General features: G+C 43.0%; 1 protein-coding gene across 8 annotated transcripts in view; it reads right to left on the bottom strand.

Moving 5' to 3' along the window:
• Window positions 1-12,207, bottom strand: part of ADGRG2 (adhesion G protein-coupled receptor G2) — a 135,429-nt gene that overhangs the window by 91,512 nt on the left and 31,710 nt on the right. For all 8 annotated transcript variants that reach the window (XM_009197284.2, XM_021933027.2, XM_021933024.2 and 5 more), the window contains exon 2: window positions 3,148-3,192. The gene's annotated coding sequence lies outside the window, so the exon portion shown is untranslated. The remainder of the gene's footprint in view (window positions 1-3,147; window positions 3,193-12,207) is intronic.

Genomic DNA, 12,207 nt, shown 5'->3' with positions numbered 1-12,207 from the left:
CCATATGCCAAAAACAACCATGTCCTAAAGATGACAGAAACTAGGTTAACTGGTAAGTGCTGAATAGGAACTCTAAAACAGCAGCCTTGTATGTTGTTTGTCAGAGCACAAAGTCAAGTCAATGCTGAGCCATACGGCCTCACTGCAGTGTGAAACGTTCACATCTCTGGAATCAAATGGAAGGAAATGATTTATTTGGTCTTTACAGTGCCAAAATGATTTTCTTAATAAGCAGTAAGTGCTTTCTGATGCAGAAAAAGGAAGCTTTATGCAATAAAACAAGTGAATCAATATCAGACGTGCAAGATTAGAACTAACATGTGCACTTAATGTAAACATACACTCACCAAACCTGGTGAGGGGTATTCTGTTTTTTGGTTTGGTTTGGTTTTTTTTTTGAGATGGAGTTTCGCTCTTGTCACCCAGGCTGGAATACAACGGTGTGATCTCGGCTCACCGCAACCTCCACCTCCCGGGTTCAAGTGATTCTTCTGCTTCAGCCTCCTGAATAGCTGGGATTACAGGTGCCTGCCACCACGCCTGGCTAATTTTTGTAGTTTTAGAAGAGACAGGGTTTTACCCTGTTGGCCAGGCTGGTCTTGAACTCCTGACCTCAGGTGATCCACCCACCTCGGCCTCCCAAAGTGCTGGGATTATAGACGTGAGCCACCGCGCCCGGCTGAGGGGTGTTCTGTTTTTTGGCTCCCTTGCTCATCTCCAAAATTCTCCACTCTCTCATACCTCCGATCTACCATACTCTTGATTAGCCATGTGTGAATTATCCAAGGCAAGGTGAAAGCCTACTTCATCTCTCTCCCCTCACTCTTCAGGGTCTTCCCCCAATGCTTGCAGTATGTTTAACACACACAAATGAGCAGAACAGCATAGGATTCGGGAACACGCATGGTCGAGCCTTCACATCTAAGCTCCACCACTTATAGTGTAAACTTGGGCTGTTCCTTAACCTCCCTGGAGTTTAAAATTCTTCATCTGAAGACATGGAAGCAATGCTAAGACCTAGTTCACAGGGTTCTGTGGGGATTAAATGAGGTAATATAATGAAAGTCTTAGTTTAGTCAAGAAGTGTTAGCTACGATTACAAGCATAATTAGAAGACAAGCTTTTGTTTTGTTGTTGTTGTTGTTGTTGTTTGGTTGTTGTTTGCTTGCTTTTTTTGTAACAGGGTTTTGCTCTGTCACCCAGGCTGGAGTGCAGTGGTGCAATCTCGGCTCACTGCAACCTCCACCTGCCAGGCTCAAGAGATCTTCCTGCCTCAAGCTCCCAAGTAGCTGGGACTACAGGCACATGCCACCACTCCCAGCCAAAGAAGATAAGTTTATAATACACTCCAGTCCTAAATGTAAACAGATTTTGGAATTATTTCCAAAATAATTGACATTCATTCAACTAGTTGACGAATATTTATTGAAGTTCTGTTGCAAGCAAGATTCTATGCCAGGGACTCAAGATACTGCAAAAACCAAGGCAGATACCTTTCCCGCCCCCGAGAGCTTGATAGCCACTACTCAGATTCATTGGTCATTGGCATGGCCAAATAAATAGTGATTTTTTTTAAAACAACAAACAAAAGATACTTTCTGTTCAATGGTCCATCAGACTCGACTTGGCCTAAAAACAAAAACAAGGAAGCAGAACACAATAGCCTCTCATATATAGGTTTGGTCTCCACCTCACCCCCATACCCACAGCAGGCACTCGACAAATATTTTTTCATTGATTTGGTCCAGAATCTACTACTGCAAAATAATTCTATCAATATGTAGAGGAGAGAAATAAGAGACTCTTCTTAAAAGCCTCCTGGGGCATTGATCTGCACTGCAGGGCTGGGGCAGGGATAGGGCAAAAGCATATGGTTAATGGTCATCTAGGAAACCATGCTGGAGAAGAAGCGAGGGACTCAGGAAACCAACCCCCCCCTTACCCACCAGGGCCCACCCCCCGCCAGGATTCTGTGCCCTTCCTTAGTTTTGTCATCACACCATGCCCATTCCTGTTTCAGGTCCCAGCTGGGCCATTTACTGGCTGTGTGACCCCGCTCAGGTGTTGTAACCTTATTTATAGCAATAACTTACTAGTATCTATTATAATAACGATGTGTTATTTATCATGTAAGTTATAATAGGATCATTCTAATTTGTATTCATTATGATATTTACATTGTTTACAAAATTTTGATAATTTATGTCAATGAATTCCCAGAAATAACCACTATTTATGAGTCTCAAAAGAAATAGCCTGGGTACAGTGGCTCAGGCCTGTAATCCCAGCACTTTGGGAGGCTGAAGCAGGAGGATGGATTGAGGCCAGGAGTTTGAGACCTGTCTGGCAGCATAGGGAGATCCCGTCTCTACAAAAAATAAAAAATTAGGCAGGCATGGTTGCACGCACCTGTGGTCCCAGCTACTCAGGAAGCTGAGGTGGGAGGATCACTTGAGCCTGGGAGGTCAAGACTACAGTGAGCTGTGACTGCACCACTGCGCTCCAACCTGGGTGACAGAGGGAGACCCTGTCTCAAAAAGAAAGAAAGAAAGAAAGAAAGAAAGAAAGAAAAAAGAAAGAAATAGGAAGCGTGAAAGTAGTGGCTTCAGAATTTCTATCTAGAAGAGGGTCATGGGCAGAAATCTGGTTGGAAGGATCCTTTGACAGTTGCATTTGCACAGCACTTAGGTCAGAGAGAGAACAAACACTTCCTTAGTCCATTTCAAAATATGACAAAAGCTGTTAGAGCCAAGGGACACACGTCCAGGGAGCAGGAAAGGGGAAAACAGTGAAACAGAATCCCAAATAATTCCACGTAAATGATCATTATCTTTCCCCAGCTTTGATCGCACCATGTAACTTCAAAATCGGTACCCGTTTCTGAACGCCCATTCAAAAGCAATTGGGTTACCAAGAAGAAACAGGTCAACAATAGAATCCCCAAGGAAAAGAAAGTATCTGAAGGAAAGAGAGCTCCAAGTGGGAGTGAGGAGCTTAAAACAAAACAAAACAAACAAAAAAGAATAAAGTTGATATAGGGATGGGAATTTGCAATGAAGGAGGGAAAATAGGAAAGAAAAAAACAAAACCCAAGCCAACATGTTCCTCATTTCTACAACATTATCTCGTAGAAATAGCATCACTCACCTGACTGCGAGTTCAGAAAAAAAGGTGGAGAACCTCTGTGCACACCTGAAAATGAAAAATAATAATAATAAAAAGCAAAATTAGGCCAATGGAAAGTAGACTTTCTTGACTGCATAATACTTCAATACTGCAGTGAGCTCATCAGCCGAGGTCCCCTGGGTTCCCTACTGCACGTCACAGCTTGAACTTAGCAGTGAAGTTACAGAAAAAATGGATGTAAACCCTGCTTTTGAGGAACTTATATAAAAACTGGAAGCGCAAGCCCAAAGCCAGTTTGGGGACTGATCTTGTTAATGTTTTTTGTTTTGTTTTGTTTTGTTTTGAGACGGAGTCTCGCTCTGTTACCCAGGCTGGAGTGCAGTGGCATCATCTCGGCTCACTGCAACCTCCACCTCCCAGGTTCAAGCGATTCTCCTGCCTCAGCCTCCTGAGTAGCTGGCATTACAGGCACATGCTACCACACCTGGCTAATTTTTTTTTTTTTTTTCATTTTTAGTAGAGACAAGGTTTCACCATGTTGGCCAGGCTGGTCTTGAACTTCTGACCTCAGGTGATTCGCCCACCTCAGCCTCCCAAAGTGCTGGGATTACAGGTGTGAGCCACCACGCCCAGCCTTGTTAATGTTTTTGTGGCATGAATGACTGTTCAGTTGAAGTCTTCATTAACAGTATCACAGGGCACTGGACAACGAAGTGATTGGACCAGACCTGGGGTGGGGTGGTCCCTTCTAGAGACCCTGCTTGGCTAGATATTTCTTTGTGTGTTTGTGACTTCACTTCCCTAGAACCTAAACTCTTTGATATCAAGGATTGGGGCATTTAGGTCTCTTGTGCCAGAGGCAGAATTCTTTCTCCACTAAAGGGCTAACTCCTGGTTAATTACTAAGTTTGGCTCAGAGTTGAAAGGGGAACATGGGGATATTTGCAATGACATGAGGGAAAACGCAGATGCATGCTGGGGAAAGAATGGGGTATCTATCCAAGACAGAGAGCACTGCTGACAACCTGACTTGTATCTTTTAGAATATTCCAACATGCCTTACTTCTGAACCAAAACATTGGTCCAGCTATTAGCTTGAAGATAACAGTCGCTTCATGTAATGGTGTCTTCTCATGTGAAATAGGACATAATGACTTTCAAATGAAGATCTGTGATAAGAAACGATCTCTAAGGTCATTTTGGAACCAATTGACCTACTGCTGGCGTCTCTCAACAGACTGTTATAATAGCAGTTCAGTGCCCAGCAATCCCATTACTGGCTATATACCCAAAGGAATATAAATCATTCTGTTATAAAGATACATGCACACATATGTTTATTGCAGCACTATTCACAATAGCAAAGACATGGAATCAACCTAAATGCCCATCAATGATAGACTGGATAAAGAAAATGTGGTGCATATACACCATGGAATACTATGCAGCCATAAAAAGGAATGAGATCATGTCCTTTGCAGGGACATGGATGGAGCTGGAAGCCATCATCCTCAGCAAACTAATGCAGGAACAGAAAACCAAACACCACATATTCTCACTTATAATTGGAAGCTGAGCAATGTGAACACACAGACACATGGAGGGGAACAACACACACTGGGGCCTGTCGGGGAGCGGGTGGGTAGAGAATCAGGAAGAATAGCTAATGCATGCTGGGCTTAATACCTAGGTGACGGGTTGATAGGTACAGCAAATCACCATGGCACACATTCACCTGTGTAACAAACCTGCACATCCTGCACACGTACCCCAGAACTTAAAATAAAAGACAAAAATGAAGGCCAACCATGTTGTCCTGTCCTATGATGAACAATTGCAAACACATGTCCCAATGCTGAATGTGGACTAAATGTAGGATTAACAACTGAAAAACATTTCAATAATCAAAGAAAGAAAGAAATTGATTGTGACTTGAGTATCGAAAGAAGTTCATTTAACATTTGTAAAAATGAGAATTTTCTACATAGGGATTTCTGATAATGTTTTGATGAAATTTCCCAACCCAAGCACACTACCTCTTCCAAAACCTTATTGACGACCATAATAAAGCACACTTAATGGTTCTTGGGAATCCAGTTTATTAATGAACAACAGGAGGTTCTGTTTGCTCCCTTGGAATACTTACAGGTAGAAAAGTAGGGCAAGCAACATGACATTTGTTTTTCCCAGTGGATGAAAAAATTGAAAAGCCTAGTAATATCCAAAGCTGGAGAGCATGTGAGAAAATAAACACCTGCATACACCATTGGTGGAAACATAAACTTTGAGAGAGTAATTTAGCTATGTTTTAAAATTTTAAATGTGCATGCTTTTTGATACAAAAACTCAAATTCCAGAGACTGTCCCCACAGAAATACTGACACATAGATACAAAAATACATATACAAATACTGTCATTGCAGCTGTGTGTGTGGTGGGGGGAGCCTAAGTTTCCATTAGTAGATGAAGAGTTAAACAAAGGTACATCTGTGTTTTGGAATATTATGCAACATTTAAAAGTGAAGTTTATTTAGATGTATTAACATATAGAGACTGTCAATGCATATAAGGCAAGAGAAAAAAATAATTTTCTGAATAATATATATGAGGACTTGTTAAGACACAATCAAAGTTATATGTGTATGCTTATTTTTTTTTTATTGGAAATGAGGTCTTGCCCTGTCGCCCAGGCTGAAGTGCAGTGGCTCAATCACAGCTCACTGCAGCCTCCCACTCTTGGGTTCAAGTGATCCTCCCACCTCAGTCTCCCGGGTAGCTAAGACTACAGTCATGTGCAACCATGCTCGGCTAATTTGCTAGTTATTTTGTAGAGATGGAGTCTCACCATGTTGCCCAGGCTGGTCTCAAACTCCTGGACTCAAGCAATCCTCCCGCCTTGACCTCCCAAAGTGCTGAGATTATAGACGTGAGCCACTGCACGTGGCCTATCCTTATTAATACAGTGACAAGGGTGGATGCATACAAAATAGCCTGGAAGGAAACCCACCAATAACCTGGGAGTGTGAGGAGGGAAAGGATGAAGGCAAATTGCTACTCCATAGAACACAAGCATGTCTTCACATAGTACTTACACAATTAAGTAGATTTCTTCTAGTGAAGAAAAGCAGAACAGAAGGAGGGCCGAACAGAGCTCCTCCATCAAGTTCAGGGGGTAGGGAACGGGAGGGAAAGCCATCACTTGCTCAGCTCATCTCCCCTCCGCCTGCTCAACCTCAGTTAGAAAGGCCCAACTGGGAACACAATGACTTCTGGTTTCAGGGCCAAGAAACCAGCTTCCCAGCCAGGGAGCAGCAACTCACTTCAGCAAGCTGTGGAAAAGAATGGCAAGAGCAACGATGCAAAAATGCCTGACGAATACCGAGGCCTCAAATTCATTAAAGAATGGCCCATCCTTCAGTCCACAGACCCCTGCTTGCTCCTGTGGCCACCACACACCCACCAGCCTTTATCTCCTAGAGAAGCATAAAAGGAATGAGGATCTGATGAGCACTAGCACTTCAGTGACAAAACATAGTGACTGCCAATGTTTGGGGTTCTTACATCACTGAAGGGAAAGGGCAAGTCACAAAAGGAACCATATCAACTTATGTAAGACATGGCACGGAACGGAGAAATTTCGCAGAGAAGAACAGCAAACTCACCACTTGCTAGGATTCATGAAACCTCCCACAGTTGCAGATTGCCCCAAACCATGACATCAGGGAGGCTGGGAAGGCACCCAACTTCCTCTATTTATCAAACTGGCTAAAACCCAGGGTAATACCAGCGTGACCCAAAAAATAAATTTAAAAAAAGGCAGGCAGACTTTACAAGTGGTTTGGGTGGGAAGGAAACGACCTCCGGGTGTACTTAAGAGCCCTGCTCCAGTTTAGGGCCGCTCTCAGGGAGGTTGTGTCCAAGAGTCAAAACTCCCATCCTGGGCGCCTGGCCACGGCACCCACACATCCTAGGGATAATCTGCAACCCACTGGGGAAAGAGCACAGGTAACAGCAGCCCTAGGCAGTTGTCCCACTGCCCTCCAAGGAAAGACCAACCAAAAAAAACCAAAACCAACCAAAACAGAACTGTGACATGCAGCATCCTGGAGGGTTCAGCACTTCATTAGGAACCTAATGATTCATTGGTGACCCAGACCGACAGGCACAGACTGGCTCAAAGTTCCTGGCGATGACACTGACACCGACACCATGGAATAAATGACCGGAGGACAAAGAGGCCTTGATACATTGGGATGGGGCCAGAAAGAAGGAAAGAGGACTTTCTTCACACTAGTAGGAAAAACAAATTGCACAAATGGAGATGATGGGGAAGGCAAAGTTATATACAGGAGAAGGTTGGGGATATGCACATTCTTGGTTTTAGAGTGGTAGGTATTGCCATCGAGGAACAAACAAGAGTGGTTCTAAAACCTTGTGGTGGCCCTGGTACTGATCAGACCCTGCCTCATAGGACCCTGACCTGCACAGACTGGTTTGTTCAGTTCTGGATGCCACCACTCAAGAGGAGTTAAATTGTGAGATGGCTCTGGAAAACTAAAGATCATTCATTCAACAAACATTTAACTGGGTGCCTACTGTGTGCCAAAAAACAAGACCACTCTGTACGGTTGTGCAGGTTGTGCCCTGCACAAAGGCTCATAGCCAAGGGGACCGGCAAGCCTGAATCCAGAATGCCAGGCTTTGGCATCAGCTGTGGGCAGTTATGGGAGCACCGAGGAAGGACACCTAACCCAGTGTGGGGAAATAGATCCAGGAAAATCTCATCTAGGAAGTAATCATCAGGCTGCAGCCTAAAGGGCACAACTCCCTTTATATGAAGACATGGGCGAGAGTATTCCAAAGAGAGGAAATGGCTGAAACCAAGGCACAGCCAAAGAGTTTAAAGTGGAAGGACAGTGTCCTGTGTCCATCCTTGTTAAACTGTAGAAGTGACTAACAGAGCTTTCGGAATTGCTTTGTGAAACATCTCAAAAGATTACCCCTGGTCATCAGTCTGGAGGGGCTGCATGCTGAGGTGGAAAGAAGCAGCCAGGAGAAGTCATCGATGGGCCTCTTGCAGCCATTGCCACCACGCTTTATTTTCCTGCAGCATGAGAAGCTTTCTTTTCTCTCTTCCCTTCCCTCCAGTCTTCTCTCCCTCTTTTCTCTTCTACTCTCCTTCACCCTACAGTGTCCCCCTTTTCCTTCCCTTCCCTTACCTAGCTTGAGGCTTGCCACGTATATTCCGGTGGCTAGAATGTTGCTGGTCACCTCTGCCCAGAGCTGGAGAAGAGAATATCAAAGACCACATGGTGAGAGCCTCACCTTCAAATGACTCTCAGACCTCCAGTCCCAATGGTCTGGGTGAGGCAACCACCAACTCTCTACCCAAGATGACAGAACTAAGGCATTCCAAAATGGGACATAACCTTCCTTAGGGTATAAACAATTCTCACTTTCATAAATGCATAGGCAAGAATTTACCAATCTTTTACAAAAACTTTAGTTTACTATTTCACAAAAAGAACACTTATATACTTGATTTTTTAAATGCAAGTCTGACATTAAGCTATATTCATACAAAGTTCACCAGAGTGAGCTGTCTTCCATTAATATGAAAACATTTCACAGGAAAATTGAATTTAGATCATCACAACTTAAATCAATCTCAATTGAGATGACTGATATTTTCTAATTAACTCTGAACTTCTCTTTCTACTGGGTAGCAAAAAACACTGACCATTTCCCTCTATTTAAACTATGTTTTGATATTTTCTTTTCTTTTTTGTTTTTTGTTTGTTTGTTTTTTCCTTGAGACTGGGTCTCCTCTGTTGCTCAGGCTTAAGTGCAGTGGCACAATTACTGCAGTCTCAATATCCCAGGCTCAAGTAATGCCATCGCCTCAGCCTCCTGAGTAGCTGGGACCACAGACACATGCCACTACACCCAGCTACTTGATGGGTTTCACTATGTTGCCCAGGCTGGTCTCCAACTCCTGGGCTCAAGCAATCCTTCTGCCTCTGCCTCCCAAAGTCCTGGAATTACAGGTGTGAGCCACCACACCTGGCCTGATACTATATTTTCAATGATGAGAGAAAATACGACCAAAAGCCACACAGATAAGGAAAGAACAATTGTTCATGTAGGATGGGTCTCACCAAGTAGTAAGAAAACAACACACATAAATGTTTCCTTTGTTTAGTAAGCCTTTGTTGTATATTGGACACTTGGGCTATAAATTAAGGCTGGTGCATTAAATTTTTTCTATTTCCATATATATCTGCCACATGAGATGTACTAAATCTTAACTCTAGGAAATAAAAGATGAGGAAACCCTTGCCCACAAAGTTGTTATTATTCTCACTGGAAATGATTAAGAAGTTACCTTATTATCTAGCCCTATTTGACAGAAAAACTGTGGAAGATAGGAATTTAGTGATTTATTAATAACATTTTAAAAATTCAATTTGAGGGCCTCAAACTCCACCTCAAAATTGCTGTATCTCTGCCAACTTTGCCAGTAAGAGAAGTTTCTAGCCCCTCCCTTTTGTGGCTGATTGCAAAGCTGCTCATAAACTCTTCCTAGGGTGGAGGGTGGGAGGAGGGAGAGGATCAGGAAAAACAACTAGTGGGTACTAGGTTTAATACCTGGGTGATGAAATAATATGCACAACAAATCCCCATGACACAAGTTTACCCATATAACAAACCTGCACATGTATACTTGAACTTAAAATAAAAGTTAAATAAAAATAAAATAAAAACCAAACTCTTCCTATTCTAGTTTGCCTATCCATTTTGCCTATCCATAATCACATTGCAAAATCCATGCAATGTGATTTTGCAGCTCCTCCTATCAAAAGGTGGAGTCTGTTGCTCCACCCCTTGAATGCTCCACCCCTTGAATGTAGCAAATGTGATACAACCAGAAGCATGAAAAGTGCTTGAGCATGGAATTTGCTCTCTCTTGCTGCTCTTTAAGGCTCAAGCCACCATGTAAGAGTGGAAACCAGCCTGAGCTAGCTGGCCAGATGATGAAAGACACATGCCTGGTCAGGCATTGCTCCAAACAAGAGCTGGCCAACCCCCAGGCAAAGGGTCATCTGGTAGACTGGCAGCTGACAGCAGATGCATGAGTGAGCCCAACTGAGACCAGCAGAAGAACCATCTTGCTGAGCCCTGCCAAGATTGTGGACTCAAAAATTGTGAACTAATTAGAATGGTTGTTGCTTTAAGCGGCTAAGTTTTGGGCTGCTTTGTTACGTGGAAAAAACTAAGTTATACACCTTCTTTCTTATTTCCCTTCCTCCTCATTCTTTCCCTTCCTCTTTATCTACCCTTTCTTCCTTTCATTATTTCTCCCCAGTCATCTTCCTTTCTCCTTTTCCTTCAGTAAGTACTACAAATACCCATTTAAGGGAAGGGCCCATTATGTATAAGATGCTGGCCTGGGCTGATTCAAATTCAAATTCTAATTCTAATTCAAAGCCCGGCTCATTTTACGCTCCCTCTATACACTTCCTCTGGAGCCCACATAAGCAGATTCTGCAGACCTCGCGTGGTCCATGGGCCCTACTCATAAAGACATGAACCAAGATGTTTCCGCAGACACTGGGCAGAGTTTGCAGCTAGTTTCTGGGCATTTGCTCATGATAATCTCCCTGAAAGAAATATTTGTTACTGTGACCTGTTGAGTGTGTTCTAGCCCTCCCTTCTACCTGTTGCTCCTAGCCATCAGAGAGGAGAAGAAAATGGGCCTTCGAGCCAGACACCCAAGGGTTAAGGGCATGGTTTAAGACCCCCCTCCCTCACGTGGCTGCCCAGGCTAAGAAAGAAGGCAATATATTTATAACTACAGGAAACAATGTACTGTGAGTGGTAAAATGCTTAGATTTCCATTTGTTTACTATACAAATAAGAGAAAATCAATACGTTCATCTTGCTAATGACATCAAGCCACTCAGTACAACTCAGAAGCCGGAAGGTCATTTCTTGAAATGCTTGTCTTTCTTCTTCCACATTTCTAATTTATTCTTTATTCTCACTCTAACTTATTTTTTTCTCCTGAATGATTTGTTTTTTGGACTTTTTAAAAGTTGACTTTTCCTTAGTGTCCCAGAACCTATCTATTTGTTTGTGGTTATAATGTTAATGGTTAGAAAGGTCAAATTAGATGTTGAGGTTGGGTAAGTGTTCATTTTCTAATGAGGAAACAAAGATGTGATACAAAAATTCACACCAAGAAGTGCGATATTGCGATTACGGCAAGTGCCACAAAGCAACACATCAGGAGCTCTGGGTGAAGACAGTGCAATCTGACCTAAGGGAATGGGGAAGGCTTCCCTGTGGAAGTGATGCTGAAACTGGAAGGGTAAGTGAGAGGAACTTGCCCACCAAAGAGGCAGGGAAAGACCGTATCAAGTAGAGGAAGTAGTATGTACAAAGGCACTGTGGCAAGAGGTAATGTCATTCACGTAAGGAACTGAAGAAAGGTAGGAGTGGACAGGACATGCTGAGGCAAGAAGAGGACAGTGAAAGATGAGGCTGGAGAGACAGAAAAGGCCCAGCTCCCAAGGGGGCTTGGTGGCCAAGGTAAGGATTTGTACCTTTGTTTTGAGAGCCATGGAAAGTCACTGAAGGATTTTAAACAGTGGGCAGTGTGTTCAGATTCACATTTTGACAAGATTGTTCTAGCAATTTTTGCATGGAAAATGAATAGGAGGGGGTCTCAGTGGAAGTGGGGGTCCAGTTTGGAATTTCAGCTCTCCATTCTCAAACATTGTTCTGAATGTCTGAGCAATTCAGTAAAACAAAAATCCAAAGTAAGAATTAGAATCAAGAAATGGAGACGACAGATTTGTTTACGTCACACACACACACACACACACACACACACACACACACACGAAAATCTATTAAAATATAATGGGAATTAGAGTTCAGAAAAGAAGAGTCAGAATAATTATACAAATAAGTTTTTCCTATACACCAGGGGCCTGCAGACCTTTTCTGCAAGGGTAAGACAGTAAACATTTCCAGCTTTGTATGCTGTAGGATTTCTGTTGCAATTACTCAACTCTG

This window comes from Papio anubis, chromosome X, assembly GCF_008728515.1.
Source record: "Papio anubis isolate 15944 chromosome X, Panubis1.0, whole genome shotgun sequence".
Classification (NCBI taxonomy): domain Eukaryota; kingdom Metazoa; phylum Chordata; class Mammalia; order Primates; family Cercopithecidae; genus Papio; species Papio anubis.
This window is presented reverse-complemented; position numbering and strand designations above follow the sequence as displayed.